Consider the following 16,836-nt stretch of genomic DNA (forward strand, 5'->3'; position numbering starts at 1 on the left):
GACACAATATGACTCTCTCTCCTGCTCTGGCAGACAGAGCCCTCCTGGGTGGCCACCTTTCCTCTGGAGGGAAGGTACCCAGATACCTGGAGCCAGAAATGGGGTCTGTCCCTTAAGCTGAGTCGCTTCTGCAGTCTGCCCTCTCACTGGCTCCATCTGGAGCTTGGGCAAACTGGAGCAAAGATGCCTCCCTCTCCAGCTCAGGCAGTGAGAGCCGGCCCTGGCCAGACACCTCTCCTCTGGCTGGGAAGGTGCCCGGATGTCTGGAGCTAGAAATGGGATCTGTCCCAGAAACTGTGTTGCTTCTGCAGTCCAAAGAGGGCTCTGACCAGAGCCTAGGTGAACCAGAGCAAATATGGCTCCCTTACCAGCTCAGGCAGTGAGAGCCCTCCCAGCTGGACACCTCTCCTCTGGCAGGAAGGTGTCTGGATGTCTGGAGCCAGAAATAGGGTCTGTCCCAGAAGCTATGTCGCTTCTGCAGTCTGCCCTCTCACTGGCGCAGACTGGAGCCTGTGCAAACCTGAGCAAAGATCAGGTTAGTTTCTTTTGCTTCTAAATAAACAATATTAATTATTATTATTATAGCCTTAAAAACTCTAGGTTTATTTACATACCACAAATTTGAAATCAGATTTCAGCTTTCTCTCTTATTTTGAGATAGAAATGTTAATTGAAATTATGGGATTAATTTGGCAATGATTTAATAATAATGTAAAATATTTTCCTTTTCTCTAATGTGAATGATGTTCTAGATCCCTTTATATATTTACTCTTTTTTAATTAATTAATTATTTGCATCCTAATTGCCCCCCTTCCCTGTCCCACCTTGCAGAATTTCTCCCCCATAGCTCAGAAGGAGTCCCCTTTGCTTTTGAGAGGGTAGACCCAACCCTGGTATCCCCCAACCCTGGTGCATCAAGTTTCTGCAGGATTACTAGTCACATCCAGTCCAACTGAGGCCAGACAAGGCAGCCCTCTGCCACCTATGGGTATGCTTATTGGTAGGTGGCTCAGTCTCTGGGAGCTCTGAGGGATACAGATTAGTTGACACTGTTGGTCTTCCTATGGGGTTGCCATCTCATTGAGGGCCTTCTATCCTTCCTCTAACTCTTCCATAGGGACACATGACCGATATCCAATGTTTGTTTGCGGGTATCTATATCTATCTCACTCCGCCGCTGGGAAGAACCTCACAGAGTGCTGCTCTGCTAGGCCCCTGTCCACAAGCACAACATAGTATCATTAATAGTGTGAGGGATTGGTGCCTGTCCATGGGATGGGTCTCAAATTGGGTAAGTCACAGTCATTGCTCCATCATTGTCCCTGCATTTCTTTTAGACAGAAGTAATTTCGGGTCAAAAGTTTTGTAGGTGTGTTAGTGTCCCCATCCCTCCACTGTGGATCTGGTCTGGCTCCTGGAGGTGGTATATTCAGGTTCTATATCTCTACTATTGGGATTTTGGCAATGATCACTGGCATTGACTCCTGGGAGACTTTCTCATCCCGGGTCTCTGGAACTTCCTAGAGATTTCTCCCCACAACCCATACCCAGCAGCTGCATATTTCCATTCATTCTCCTGGCCCGCTGGGCTTCTCTCCTCTCACTTGCTATGCCTGATGCTGTCCACACCCCATACCTCTCACCTATCCCTCTCCCACCCAGGTCCCTCCCTCCCTCTGCCTCCCATGACTACTTTGTCCCCATTTCTAAGTGGGAATCAAGCATCCTCATTTGGGCCTTCCTTCTTGTTTAAATTATTTGGATCTGTGAGTTATATCACAGGTATTCTGAACACTTTTGGCTAGTATCCACTTATCAGTGAGTACATACCATGCATGTCCTTTTGGATTGGATTTTACTTCACTCAAAATATTTTCTAGTTCTAACCATTTGTCTGCAAAATTCATGATGTCCTTGTTTTAAATATCTGAATAGTAAATGTACCATGATTTCTGCATCCATTCTTTGTTTGAAGGACATCTGGGTTGTTTCCAGTTTCTGGCTATTATGCTCCAGTATAGAGGACTTCCAGGGCCAGGAAAAGGGGGTGGGTGGGTTGAGGAGCAGGGGGAGGGGGAAGGGATAGGGAGTTTTCAGAGGGGAAACAAGGAAAGGAGATAACATTTGAAATGTAAATAAAGAAAATATATAATAAAAATTTTTTTAAAAAAGAATAAAGCTGCTATGAGCATAGAGGAGCTTGAGATATAGTGGGGTGTCTTTTGGGTATATGCCCAAGTGGTATAGCTGGGTCTACAGGTGGGTCTATTTTCAATTTTCTGAGGTAGCACAGATTGATTTCCAGAGTGGTTGTAACATTTGAAAACCCACCAGCAGCTGGAGAGATGGCTCAGAGGTTAAGAGCACTGACTGCTCTTCCAAAGGTCCTAAGTTCAAATCCCAGCAACCACATGGTGGCTCACAACCATCCATAATGAGATCTGATGCCCTCTCCTGGGGTGTCTGAGGACAGCTACAGTGTATTTACATATAATATATAAATAAATCGAGAGAGAGAGAGAGAGAGAGAGAGAGAGAGAGAGAGAGAGAGAGAGAACCCACCAGCAATGGAGGAATGACCCCCCCCTTTCTCCACATCCTTGCCAGTATGTGCTGTCATTTGAGGTTTTTGATGTTAGCCATTCTGATTGATGTAAGGTGGAACATTGGGATAATTTTGATTTGCATTTGCCTGATGTCTAAAGATATTAAACATTTCTTTAAGTGCTTTTTAGCTATTCCTCTGTTGAAAATTCTGTTTACTTCTGTACCCTGTTTTTTAATGTTGTTTGTTGTTGCTGCTGTTGGTGGTGGTGGTGGTGGTGATGGTGGTGGTGGTGGTGGTGGTGGTATTTTTTTAGTTTAACTTCTTGAGTTCTTTATATATTTTGGATATTAGCACTCTGTCTGAAGAGTTAGTGAAGATATTCTCCCAATCAGTAGGTTGCTGTTTTGTCCTATTTTTCTTTGCCTTAACAGAAGCTTTCAGTTTCATGATGTCTCATTTATTAACTCTTGATCTTGTTTCCTGAGACAATGGTGTTCTGTTAAGGAACTCTTTTCCTGTGCCAATGTGTTTAAGGGTGTTTCCCACTTTCTCTTGTATTAGAGTCAATGTGCGGGTTTTATATTGAGGTCTTCGAACCATTTAGACTTGAATTTTGTGTGGCGTGATAAAATTGATCTATTTATATTTTGCTACAAGCACACATCAAGTTAGACCAGCACCATTTGTTGAAGATGCTTTCTTTTTTCCATTATATGGCTTTGGCTTCTTTGTCAAAAAAACAAAACAAAACAAAACAAAACAAGTGCCCATAGGTATGTAGGTTTATTTCTGGGCTTCTATTTGATTCCATCGATCACCCTGTCTGTTTCTATCACAGTACCATGCAGCTTTTATTACTACTGTCTTGTAGGACAGCTTGAGATCAAGGATGGTGATACCTCCAGAGGTTCTTAATTGCTCAGGATCATTTCAGGTATTCTGGGTTCTTTGTTCTACCATATGAAGTTGAAACTTGTTCTTTCAAGATCTATGAAGAATTGTGTTGGGATTTCAATAGGGATTGCATTGAATTTGTAGATTGCTTTTGGTAAGATGGCCATTTTTACTATGTTAAGCCTACAGATCCATGAACCTGGGAGACCTTTCTATCTTCTGATATCTTTCGCAATTTCTTTCTTCAGGGATGTGAAATTCTTGCCATAGAGTTCTTTCACTTGCTTGGTTAGAGTTACACCAAAGTATATCACATTATTTGTGGCTATTGTGAAAGGTCCGGTTTCTCTAACGTCTTTCTCAGCCTGGTGTTTTCACTTACGTAGAGGAGGACTTTAAGTTGACTTAAGTTAGTTTTGTATTCAGCTACTTTGCTGTAGGTGTTTATCAGTTATAGGAGTCATGTGGTAGAATTTTGGGGGCCACTTATATATAATATTACATCATCTTCAAATAACCATACTTGTACTTCTTCCTTTCCAGTTTCCAAATGCTTAATCTTATCCACTTATTGCTCTAGCCAGCACTTCAAGTACTATATTGAAAATTTATGGGTAGAGTAGACATTCTTGCCTTGTCCCTGATTTTGATGGAAATGCTTTAAATTTTAATCTGAAGTGAGCTATTGGCTTGCTGTATATTACCTTTATGGTGTTTAGGTATGGCCTTGGTATCCCGCTCTCTCCAAGACGTTTATCATAAAGGGGTGCTGGATTCTGGCAAATACTTTTTCAACATCCGGGGAGATGATTCAGTGGTTTCTTTTTTTTTTCCTTTCTGTTTCCTTATATGGTGGATTACATTGATGGATTTTCATAGATCGAACCATTACTGCATTCCTGGGGTAAAGCTTACTTGATCGTGGTGGATTTTGTCTTTGATGTGTTCTTGGATTTGGTTTGCAAATATTTTATTTAATATTTTTGCATCAGTGTTCATAAGGAAAATTGGTCTGAAATTATCTTTCTTTGTTGTGCCTTTATGTAATTTAGCTACCAGGATGAATGTGGCCTTATAGAATAAGTTTCACAGTGTTTCTTCTGTTTCTATTTTGTGAAATAGTTTGGGGGACACTGACATTAACTCTCCTTTGAATATCTGGTAGAATTTTGCATTAAAACCATCTGGCCCTGGGCTTTTTTTGGTTGGGAGATTTTTAATGACTGCTTCTATTTCCTTAGGGGTTATATGACTATTCAGATGGCTAGCCTGATCTTGATTTAGCTTTGGAAATCGGTATATGTCTGGAAAATTATCCATTTACTTTAGATTTTCAAATTTTATGGAATACAAGCTTTTGAAGTAAGACCTAATGGCTCTTTAAATTTTCTCAGTGTCCGTTGCTATGTTTCCCTTTTCGTTTCTGATTTTGTTAATTTAGGTCTGGTCTTTCTGCCTTTTAGTTAATTTGGCTAAGGATTTGTCTATCTTGTTGATTTTCTCTAAGAACCAGCTCTTGGATTAGTTGATTCTTTCTATTGTTCCATTTGTTTCTAATTGGTTGACTTCATCCCTGAGTTTGATTATTTCCTGACATTTACTACTCCTGGGAATAGTTGCTTCTTTTTTTTTTTTTTCTAGAGCCTTCAGATATACATTTAATTCATTCGTATGAGAACTGTTAAATTTCTTTATGATGGCATATAGGGCTGTGATCATTCCTCTTAGCATTGCTTTCATAGTATCCCATAAGTTTGAGTATGTAGTGTCCTCATTTTCATTGAATTCTGAAAGTCTCTAGTTTCTTTATGTATTGTTTCCCTTACTCAGTGATCATTGGGTAGAGAGTTTTTCAGTTTCTATGAATATCTAGGATTTCTGTTGTATTTGTTGTTGAAGTCCAGCTTTAATCATTGGTGATCTAATAAGATGCATGGAGTTTTCAATCTTCTTGTAACTGTTGAGGTTTGATTTGTGATTGATTATATGGTCAATTTTAGAAAAGGGTACATGAGGTACTGGGAAGAAGGTATACTATTTTGTGTTTATCAATGAAAAGTTCCATTGATATCTATTAGGTCCCTTTGATTCATAACCTCTGTTTATTTCACTATTTCTTTGTTCAGTTTCTGTATCAATGATCTGTCCATTGGTGAGAGAGATTACATTTTCCTGTATTTCCTTATGTTTATTTGCCTCTTCTTTTAATGCATTTGCCTGTTTGAATGTATTTTTTTTTTTAATTTCCTTAAGGGATTTATTCATATCCTCTATAAGACCTCAATCATCTTTATACGACTTATTGGATTTAAGATCCTCCTCTTATGCTTCTGTTTCATTAGTACATGTTATAGCAGGGTAGCTGGGCTCTGGGGGTACCATATTGCCCAGGGTCTTGTCGATTGTGCTCTTACACTTGAGGCACCTGGATTTTCCTGGTGTTGGCTGGATAATCCTGATGGCAGGAGGATTTCTCAGGACAGTGAGTTAAGCCATGAGCCAGACAGTGTATATCAGAGTACCCTACTCTGTTGGCTGTGCTTCAAACAGACCCCACTCTACAGGCTCTGTCCCAGTTGAACCCTATTCTGTAAGTGATGTTCCATTCAGTTCCAGGTGGGGTGACAGGCTGGTGCAACTAGGTTGGGTGGTTTGGAAGGACTTCAAGTTGGTAGATTTGTAGACCCCAAAGTTTTCCATGGGGTGACAGGATGCTTTTTAGGTCCTGCCAGGCTCCTCCAGATGGGAGAGTAAGCCAGAGCTAGAGAATAGGGCTCCAGACATTGTGGGTGCCATTCATCTCTGCAGCTTTTATATATTCTCAAAAGATAAATGAAACTGTGACTAGGGAAGGAAACTAATTTATCTAAACTTCTATCTGTAATAATTGTAATAATATCTCTCACTGGTTAAAAGTCAAAGAGGCAAAAATAGCTATTAAGATATAAATGTTATAGTATAATGTGCTTTCTCATATTACTTCATTATAAACATAAGAAAAATACATATATAATACATACATATGTTTCTTTTTAAAAATTATTTACACACAAAATTTTATTAGATATTTTCTTTGTTTACATTACAAATTTTATCCCCTTTCTTGATTTACTCTCCAACCCCCGCTATCCCCTCTCCCCTCTCCCTGCCCGCAAACCTACCCATACCCGCTTCCTTGTCCTGGAATTCTCCTACACTGGGGCATCGAGCCTTCACAAGACCAAGGGTCTCTCCTCTCAATGATGTCCCATAAGGCCATCCTCTGCTATGTATGTGGCTGGAGCTATAGATCCCTCCGTGTGTACGCTTTGGTCGTGGTTTAGTCCCTGGGAGCTCTGGGGGGAATGGTTGGATCATATTGATGCTACTCCTATGGGGTTGCAAACACCTTCAGCTCCGTGGGTCCTTTCTCTAGTTCCTCCATTGGGGAACCTGTGTGCAGTCCAAATGATGGCTATGAGAGTCCACTTCTGTATTTGTCAGGCACTGGCAGAGCCTCTCAAGAGAGAAAGCTATATCTAGCTGTTGTCAACAATTGCTTTTGGCATCCACAATGGTGCCTGGGTTTGGTAACTGTATATTGGATGGATCCCCAGGTGGGACAGTCACTGGATAGCCTTTCCTTCAGTTTCTCCTACAAATTTTCTCTCTGTATCTCCTCCCATGGACATTTTGATCTCCTTTCTGAGAAGAACCAAAGTATCCACACTGTGATCTTCCTTCTTCTTGAGCTTCATGTGGCCTGTGAATTGTATCCTGGGTACTCTGAACTTCTGGACTAACATCCACCTATCAGTGAATGCATACCATGTGTGTTCTTTTGTGAACTGGTTGCCTCACTCAGGATGATATTTTCTAGTTCCATCCATTTGCCTAAGAACTTCATGAATTCATTGTTTTTAATAGCTGAGTAGGACTCCACTGTGTAAATGTACCATATTTTCTGTATCCTTTCCTCTGTTGAAAGACATCTGGATTCTTTATAGCTTCTGGCTATTATAAATAAGGCTGCTATGAACATAGTGGAGCATGTCCCCTTATTACATGTTGGAGCATCTTTTGGGTATATGCCCAGGAGCTGGATCCTCGGTAGTACTATGTCCAATTTTCTGAGGAACAACCTGACTTCTTTCCAGAGTGGTTGTACAGGCTTGCAATCCCACCAGCAATGGAAGAGTGTTCCTCTTTCTCCACATCCTCACCATCATCTGCTGTCACCTGAGTTTTTGATCTTAGCCATTCTGACTGGAATCTCAGGGTTGTTTTGATTTGCCTTTGTCTGATGACTAAGGATGTTGAATATTTCTTTAGATGCTTCTCAGCCATTCTATATTCCTCAGGTGAAAATTCTTTGTTTAGCTCTGTACTCCATTTTTAATAGGATTGTTTGGTTGTCTGGACTCTATCTTCATGAGTTCTTTATATATATTGGGTATTACCCTCTATAAAATGTAGGGTTGGTAAAGACCTTTATCCAATTTGTTGGTTGCTGATTTATCCTATTGACAGTGTCCTTTGCCTTACAGAAGTTTTTCAATTTTATGAGGTCCCATTTGTCAATTCTTGATATTAGAACTAAGCTATTGGTGTTCTGTTCAAGAAAATTTCCACTTTGCCCATGTGCTCTAGGCTCTTCCACACTTTCTTTTCTATTAGTTTTAGTGTATCTGGTTTTATGTGGAGTTCCTTGTTTGATTTGGACTTGAGGTTTGTACGAGATAAGAGTAGATTGATTTGCATTCTTTGACATGTTAACAGCCAGGTGAATCAGTACCATTTGTTAAAATGCAGTCTTTTATCCACTGCCTTTGTCAAAGATCAAGTGGCCATAGGTGTGTAGGTTCATTTCTGGCACTTCAATTTTATTACATTGATCTACAAGCCTGTCACTATACCAAAACCATGCAGTTTTTATGACAACTGCTCTGTAGTACAGCTTGAGGTCAGGCATGGTGATTCCCATAGAAAGTTTTTTATTGTTAAGAATAGTTTTTACTATCTCGGGTTTTTGTTCTTCCAGATGAATTTGGAAATTGCTCTTGCTAACTTGATGAAGAATTGAGTTGAAATTTTGATGGGGATTGCATTGAAACTGTAGATTGTTTTCCTCAAAATGGCCATTTTTACTATATTAATCCAACAACCCATGAGCATGTGAGATCTTTCCATCTTCTGAGATCTTTAATTTCTTTCTTCAGAGACTTGAAGTTCTTGTCATACAGATTTTTTTTACTTGCTTAGGAAGAGTCACACCAAGAATTTTATATTATTTGTGACTATTGTGAAGGGTGTTGTTTCCCTAATTTCTTTCTCGTCCCGTCTGTCCCTCATGTAGAAGAATGCCACTGATTTGTTTGAGTTAATTTTATATCCAGCTACAGCACTGAAGCTGTTTATCAGGTTTAGGAGTTCTCTGGTGGAATTTTTGGGGTCACTATCATATCATCTGCAGTGATATTTTGACTTCTTCATTTCCAATTTCTTTTGACCTCCATTTGTCGTCTAATTTTTCTGGCTAGGATTTTTTAGTACTATGTTGAAGAGGTAGGAATAGACTTGACAACCTTGTCTAGTCCCTGATTTTAGTAGGATTGCCTCAAGTTTTTCTCAATTTAGTTTTATGTTGGCTACTGGTTTGCTGTATAATGCTTTTACTATGTTTAGGTATGTGCCTTGAATTCCTGATCTTTCCAAGACTTTTATCATGAAGGAGTGTTAGATTTTCTCATATGCTTTCTCTGAATCTGATGAGACGATCATGTGGTTTTTTTTCTTCGAGTTTGTTTTTATAGAGGATATCATTGATGGATTTCCCTATACTGAACCATCCCTGCACCCCTGGGGTAAAGGCTACTTGTTCGTGATGGATGATGGCTTTGATGTGTTCTTGGATTTAGAGTGTAAGAATTAGAGTATTTTTGCATTGATATTTATAAGGGAAATTGGTCTGAAGTTCTCTTTCTTTGTTGGGTCTTTCTGTGGTTTAGGTGTCAGAGTAATTGTGGATTCATAGAATGAATTGGGTAGTGTCCCTTCTGTTTCTATTTTGTGGAATAGTTTGAAGAGTATTTGTATTAGGTCTTCTTTGAAGGTCTGATAATCTTCTAGAATAAACCCATCAGGTCCTGGGCTTTGGGGGGGTGGTGGGAGATTATTAATGACTCCTTCTATTTCTTTAGGGGTTATGGGACTGTTTAGATCATTTATCTGATCCTGATTTAAGTTTGCTACCAGGTATCTGCCTAAGAAATGTCCATTTCATTCAGATTTTCCAGTTTTATTAAGTATAGGCTTTTTGTAGTAGGATCTGATGATTTTTTTGGATTTCCTCAGTTTCTGTTGTTATGTCTTCCTTTTCATTTCTGATTTTGTTGATTTGGATGTCTCTGTGTCCTCTGGTTAGTTTGGGTAGTTAGTTAGTAAGGGTTTATCTATCTTGTCGATTTTCTCAAAGAGCCAGATTCTGCTTTGTTTGATTCTTTGTATAGTTCTACTTGGTTGATTTCAGCTCTGAATTTGATTATTTACTGCCTTATACTCCTTTTGGGTCTATTTGCTTCTTTTTGTTCTAGAGCTTTCAGTTGTTTGTCAACCGGCTAGTGTATGCTCTCTCCAGTTTCTTTTTGGAGGCACTCAGAGCTATGAGTTTTCCTCTTAGGACTGCATTCATTGTGTCCCATAAGTTTGGGTATGTTGTGGCTTCATTTTCATTAAACTCTAAAAAGTCTTTAATTTCTTTCTTCATTTCTTCTTTGACCAAGGTATCATTGAGTAGAGTGTTGTTCAGTTCCCATGTGTATGTGGGCTTTCTATTGTTTATGTTGTTAATGAAGACCAGCCTTAGGCAGTGGTGATCTGATAGGATGAATGGGATAACTTCTATGTTCTTGTATATATTGAGGCCTGGTTGTTTTGTGTCTGATTATATGGTCAATTTTGGAGAAGGTACCATGAGGTGCTAAGAAGAAGGTATGTTCTTTAGTTTTAGGATAAAATGTTGGTAAAATCCATTTGTTTCACAACTTCTATTAGTTTCATTGTGTCTCTGTTTAGTTTCTGTTTCCATGATCTGTCCACTGATGAGAGTTCGGTGTTGAAGTCTCCCACTCTTATTGTATGAGGTATAGTGTGTGCTTTGAGCTTTGGCAAAGGTTTTTTTATGAATGTGGATGCCCTTGCATTTGGAGCATATATGTTCAGAATTGAGAGTCCATCTTGGTATATTTTTACCTTTGATGAGCATGAAGTGTCCTCCTTATCTTTTTTGATAACTTTAGGTTGAAAGTTGATTTTATTCAATATTAGAATGAGTACTTCAGCTTGTTTCTTGGGACCATTTGCTTCGAATTTTTTCTAGCCTTTTACTCTGATGTAGTTTTCTTTGTCACTGAGGTGCATTTCCTGTATGCAGCAAAATGTTGGATCCTATTTATGTAACCAGTCTGTTAGTCTATGTCTTTTTACTGGGCAGTTGAGGCCACTGATATTAAGAGATATTAAGGAAAAGTTGTTGTTTCCTGTTATTTTTGTTGTTAGAGGTGGAATTATGTTCATGTGACTATCTTCTTTTTGGTTTGTTAAAATAAGATTATTTTCTTGCTATTTCTAGGGTATAGTTTCCTTCCTTTTATTGGAGTTTTCCCTTTATTTTCCTTTGAAGGGCTATATTTGTGGAAAGATGTTGTATACTTTTGGTTTTGTCTTAGAATACCTTCATTTCTCCATCTACGGTAATCAAGAGTTTTGCTGGGTATAGTAGCTTGGGACGGCATTTCTCTTAGGGTCTGTATGACATCTGCCCAGAATCTTCTGGCTTTCATTTTCTCTGGTGAGACGTCTGGTGTAATTCTGATAGGTCTGCCTTTATATGTTATATGACCTTTTTCCCTTACAGCTTTTAATATTCTTTCTTTGTTTTATGCATTTGGTGTTTTGATTATTGTATGACTGGGGGAATTTCTTTCCTGGTCCAATCTATTGGGAGTTTTGTAGGCTTCTTGTATGTTCATGAGCATCTCTTTCTTAAGTTAAGGAAGTTTTCTTTTATAATTTTGTTGAAGATATTTACTGACCCTTTAAGTTGGGTTACTGACCCTTTATCTTCACTCTCTTCTGTACCTATTATCCTTAGGTTTGGTTTTCTCATTGTATCCTTGATTTCCTGGATGTTTTGAGTTAAGATCTTTTTGCATTTTGCATTTTCTTTGATTGTTGTGCCCATGTTCTCTATGGAATCTTCTGCAACTGATATTCTCTCTTCTATCTCTTGTATTCTATTGGTGATGTTTGTATCTATAACTCCTGGTCTCTTTCCTAGGTGTTCTATTTCCAGGGTTGTCTTTCTTTGTGATTTCTTTATTGTTTCTACTTCCATTTTTAGATCCTGGATGGTTTTGTTCAATTCCTTCACCTGTTTGGTTGTGTTTTCCTGTAATTCTTTAGGGGGTTTTATGTTTCCTCTTTAAGATCTTATACCTATTTTCCTGTGTTCTCCTGTATTTCTTTAAGGAAGTTACTTGTGTCCTTCTTAAAGTCTTCTATCAGCATCCTAAGATATGATTTTTAAATCCAAATCTTGCTTTTCCAGTTTATTGGGGTAACCAGGACTTGCTGTTATGGGAGAACTGGGTTCTGATGATGACATGTAGCCTTGGTTTCTGTTAGTAAGATTCTTACATTTGCCTTTTGTCATCTAGTAATCTCTGGTGTTAGATATTCTAGCTGTCTCTGGCTTTAACCTGTCCCTCCTATGGGCCTGTAAGCTTGTATCAGTACTCCTAGGAGAGGAGCTCTCCCATGGCAAGACCTATGCACAGAGGGCTGTGCACAGGTCCCAGCTCCTGGGTGTAGATGGAGGCTGTCCCAGATGCTCTACCACTCTTGCACCCTGTGCTCTCCTCTCTGGTCCACCTTAGACAGTTACCAGAGAGAAAATGGTGATCTCATCTCTGAGTCAGTGGTTCATAGCACTCCCTGGAGCTTGTGTTTATTTTTTATGTTTTAGGTGTGAAATAGTTTCAGTATTAGTTTGAGGAAATCTTTAAAGGATTAATCAGATACTAATCTAAACCATTCTTTATCTGAGGTCTTATGCTGGGAATGATTCTAAATGTATTCATCACTGTTTGAAATTTGGTTTATATTCACATGAGAAAAGCAGCACCCGCTTTCCTTTATAGTCTTTCTTATTCCCTACATTCAAGCTTCAGAGACATGTGAACATCTATGCATCTTCCACTTTCCCTGATGCCTTTCATTACAGAAAAGTGTGTGAATAGACTTCTGGTGCCATGAAATTTCATCCAAGAGAGTAAATGAGGTTCTGTCCCTGGAACTAAAAAGCCCTAGAGGTATTTGGAATTCATACAATGGATTTTCTCTTTAAATACAAAGTTTTCACACTTTGAACTTCTCTGGTAGTCCTTGGTTGCCTTTTCTGTCACCTGGTCTCCCACTGATATTTGCCACAGTGTCCAAACTGATTCTTTAAAAAGAACCCCTTAAACATGTGTGTTGTACCACTATGATCTTTTCTTTAAAACCATCTAGAAACTTCCAGCCTAATAAAATTCCCATCACAGCTAGAAGTCCTGCTGGCTCAGGTCTTCTGATTTCTTTCTCCAATGTTCATATAAGTTTCTCACTCCTGAGTCTTTCCTGGGTTCCCTACATCAGTCTGCATTTGCTGAGAAGTTCCTATTTCAGTTCATTTGCACTTCTCTTCCTCTAACAGGGATGGTTTTCTTGGATATTCATGTAGCTGTGTTTTCTATTGTCTTTGGAAATATGAAGGGTTGTTTACAGGGATTTTTACTACAATGGTGCTGTAATACTGCCCTATGCTTCCAGCACTCTCTTTTCTTAGTTTATCTTCTGGTCATAAAGGGCATCATTAACCTATAACATATCACAGTCATAAGTGCAAATAGCATCCTACTATTAGCTTTTTAGTGTGAAATCTCTAGTATTTTAGGGTAATTTTTTTTCTTTATATCTCCAGGCTTTACTCCAAGTAGAAGTTTGATAGAAATTAGTTCAAAAGCAAAAGAGAAACTGCCTTTTTCAGGTGGCTTCAGCACTACCCTTTACTCTAAAATTTAAAATCAGAAGTTCTTAGGTAGGACTCTGCCATCTGAGGAAATATGCTCAGGAGATCTTATTAGGTCACGTGAAAAATGAAAGAAACAACTTGGGTGTGAGTGTTTGATGAGGTACAGAGCACTACTCTTCCTACTCAAATCTCACCACAAATACAGATGAAATACTTTGAATGAGAATCTTACATAGCTAAATGGCAGAAGATCATCTTTCCTACGGGGAAGAAGAGTTTGAAATGAAGATACTTGTCTTTTTGCTAAAAAGATTTTTCTTTTTTCTTTCTTCTTTCTTTCTTTCTTTCTTTCTTTCGTTCGTTCGTTCGTTTGTTTGTTTGTTTGTTTGTTTGTTTTTCAAGACATGGTTTCTCTGTGTAGCCCTGACTGTCCTGGAACTCACTTTGTAGACCAGGCTGGCCTCGAACTCAGAAATCCACCTGTCTCTGCCTCCCAAGTGCTGGGATTAAAGACGTGCACCACCACGCCCAAGATTTTTCTTTTTTTAATGTTAGATTAGCTATTAGTTGATGAAAGTACACTATATTAGGTTGTTTACCCAAGGTACAATAATCAGAATTTATATACATCACAAAAAGCAATATTATGATGTTTTCTCAGGATATAATAAACCTTCTACATTTAATCTTATTAAGATTATCACCACAAGACAGAATCCTCAGTTATGTTTCAGAAACACTTAAATATTTCTGTACTGAAAACTGTATTTTTGTTTGTACTAAAGTGAACACAGCTATGGCACAACAGTAGGGGAGTGGGGAATGCTATCTAAGCATTGTCTATTGTCAGGATACCGTAACCATCTCATTTTATTAGTGTATAGAATCTGTCTAGATAACAAGTTTGTGCATTTCAAGATTTTCCTTCACGGTACCCTTTCAAATTCTTTATGACAAATTTTCCAATAATCTTCAAACACTACAGGATTTTGGAAAATAGTAAACTAAAAGTGTGATCATGCTGTTCCTGTTTTATTTCTTAAGGAAGAATTTATGTGCCACACTGTGGCCTCTCTACTTGGTTAGGATGTGGTTTGACATTGTCTCCATACCTAGATATATTAAAATACTGACTATGACAACTAATGGCAGGTAAAACTTATTATCTAATAGTAATTTTTACTTCCATGAAGAACTGTAATGGGATCTCCATTGTAACAGCCCCTTTTGGAAGCTAGCAAACATTACTGTATATCTTTGAGTTAAGCTTTAATTTTTCTCTTCAGGATAAGGAATTTGGAAAGCTTGCCAATGAATTGATGTTTTATTATCATTCGGATGTACTTTGGTAAAAGAGTAAATTTGTAATCATGGTCTGAAAAAAAGACAAAGTATAGAAACAGACTACAGGAGTAAGAAGTTTGTCTCTACCAAGGTCAGAGAAGTCATTCAGAAATACCAAACTACATATTGTCTGTGATTGCACAAGGGCTTATAAAATGAACAATTTTCATCAAGCTGGAGACAGAGCAGGTCATTATGAAACCAGGACTTAAACCTCTACTCAAAAATATTCTTAGCCTCAGGTCTTTCTTTTCCTTCAAAGGAGTTTAGGGATGGAAGATGGTCATGCAGTCAGTAGGTTACCAAAAACTTCAGTGAGCAAAAGAATTCAATGATACTATTTTGTTTCCTGAGCACTCATAGTCAATATACTAGCTAAAAACATTAAGGAAAGACTCTCCTAAAGTTTAAAATGCAAATGAAGACATTTCTCTCCCTTTTGTCAACTTTTCCAAATATAAAGTCTAAATTTCTGATGAAGAAGCTCAAAATTCACCATGGTCTGAGTTCTGTTTATTGATGCCTTCAGCCCATGCTCCCGCCCTGCTCTCTCACTTCTTTTGCTGAGACATAGTGCAATGTCTGGCAATGTATTTATGATATATACTACCAATACTCTGATAGCAGTATTTGTTAGAACAGTTAACAGTAATATGCTTACTTGCAGTATGGGATAGTTGACCATCTAGATCTTTTTTAAGAACTGCTTAAAATAATCCAGCCAGACACCTTCCAGCCAGAGGAGAGGTGTTCTCCTGGGAGGGCTCTCACCACCTGATCTGGTAAGGGAACCATCTTTGCTCCAGGTCGTCCAGGCTCCAGTCGGCACCTTTGAGAGGGCGGACTGCAGAAGCGACACAGCTTCTGGGACAGACCCCATTTGTGGCTCCAGACAAGGGGCACCTTCCCTGCCAGAGGAGAGGTGTCTGTCCCGGAGGGCTCTCACTGCCTGAGTTGGTAAGCAAGCAATTTTTATTCCAGGTCACCCAGGCTCCAGTCTGCACTGGTGAGAGTGTGGACTGCAGAAGTTACACGGCTTCTGGGACAGACCCTGTTTTGGGCTGCAGATATCCAGGCACCTAACCTGCCAGAGGAAAGGTGGCCACCTGGGAAGGCTCTGTTCGCCAGAGCAGGTCAGAGAGCAATATTGTGTCCAGGGTCCCTCAGAGACTAGTCTGGGCAGGTGAGTGTGCAAACTGCAGAGACATCTTCTGGGACAGGCCCTGTTTCAGGCCTACATCTTCAGCCAGGAGGCAGGTCTGAATGCCAGACCTCTGTGCACCTTCCCTACAAGAGGAGAGCTTGCCTGCAGAGAGTACTCTGACCACTGAGACTCAGGAGAGAACTGGACTCCCAGGACTTCTGACAGAGGCTAACAGAATCACGGGAGGAATAAGCTCCAACCAGAGACAACTATAAAAACTAACTCCAGAGATTACCAGAGGGTAAAAAGCAAATGTAGGAATCTTACTAACAGAAACCAAGACCACTCACCATCATCAGAAGCCAGCACTCCCACCTCAGCCAGTCCTGGATACCCCAACACACCTGAAAAGCAAGACCCGGATTTAAAATCATACCTCATGAAGCTGGTAGAGGACATTAAGAAGGGCATTAATAACTCACTTAAAGAAATAAAGGAGAACACTGCTAAAGAGGTACAAGTCCTTAAAGAAATACAGGAGAATGCTGCTGAAGAGGTAGATGTCCTTAAAGAGGAAAGACAAAAATCCTTTAAAGAATTATAGGAAAACACAACCAAATAGATGATGGAATTGAACAAAACGATCCAAGACCCAAAAGGGAAGTAGAAGCAATAAAGAAAACCTAAAGTGAGACAACTCTGGAGATAGAAACCCTAGGAAAGAAATCAAGAACCATAGATGTGAGCATCAGCAACAGAATACAAGAGATGGAAGAGAGAATCTCAGGTACAGAAGATTCCATAGAGAACATGGGCACAATAAAAGAAAACTGCAAAATGCAAAAAGATCCTAA

This window comes from Mus pahari, chromosome 1, assembly GCF_900095145.1.
Source record: "Mus pahari chromosome 1, PAHARI_EIJ_v1.1, whole genome shotgun sequence".
Taxonomy (NCBI): Eukaryota; Metazoa; Chordata; class Mammalia; order Rodentia; family Muridae; genus Mus; species Mus pahari.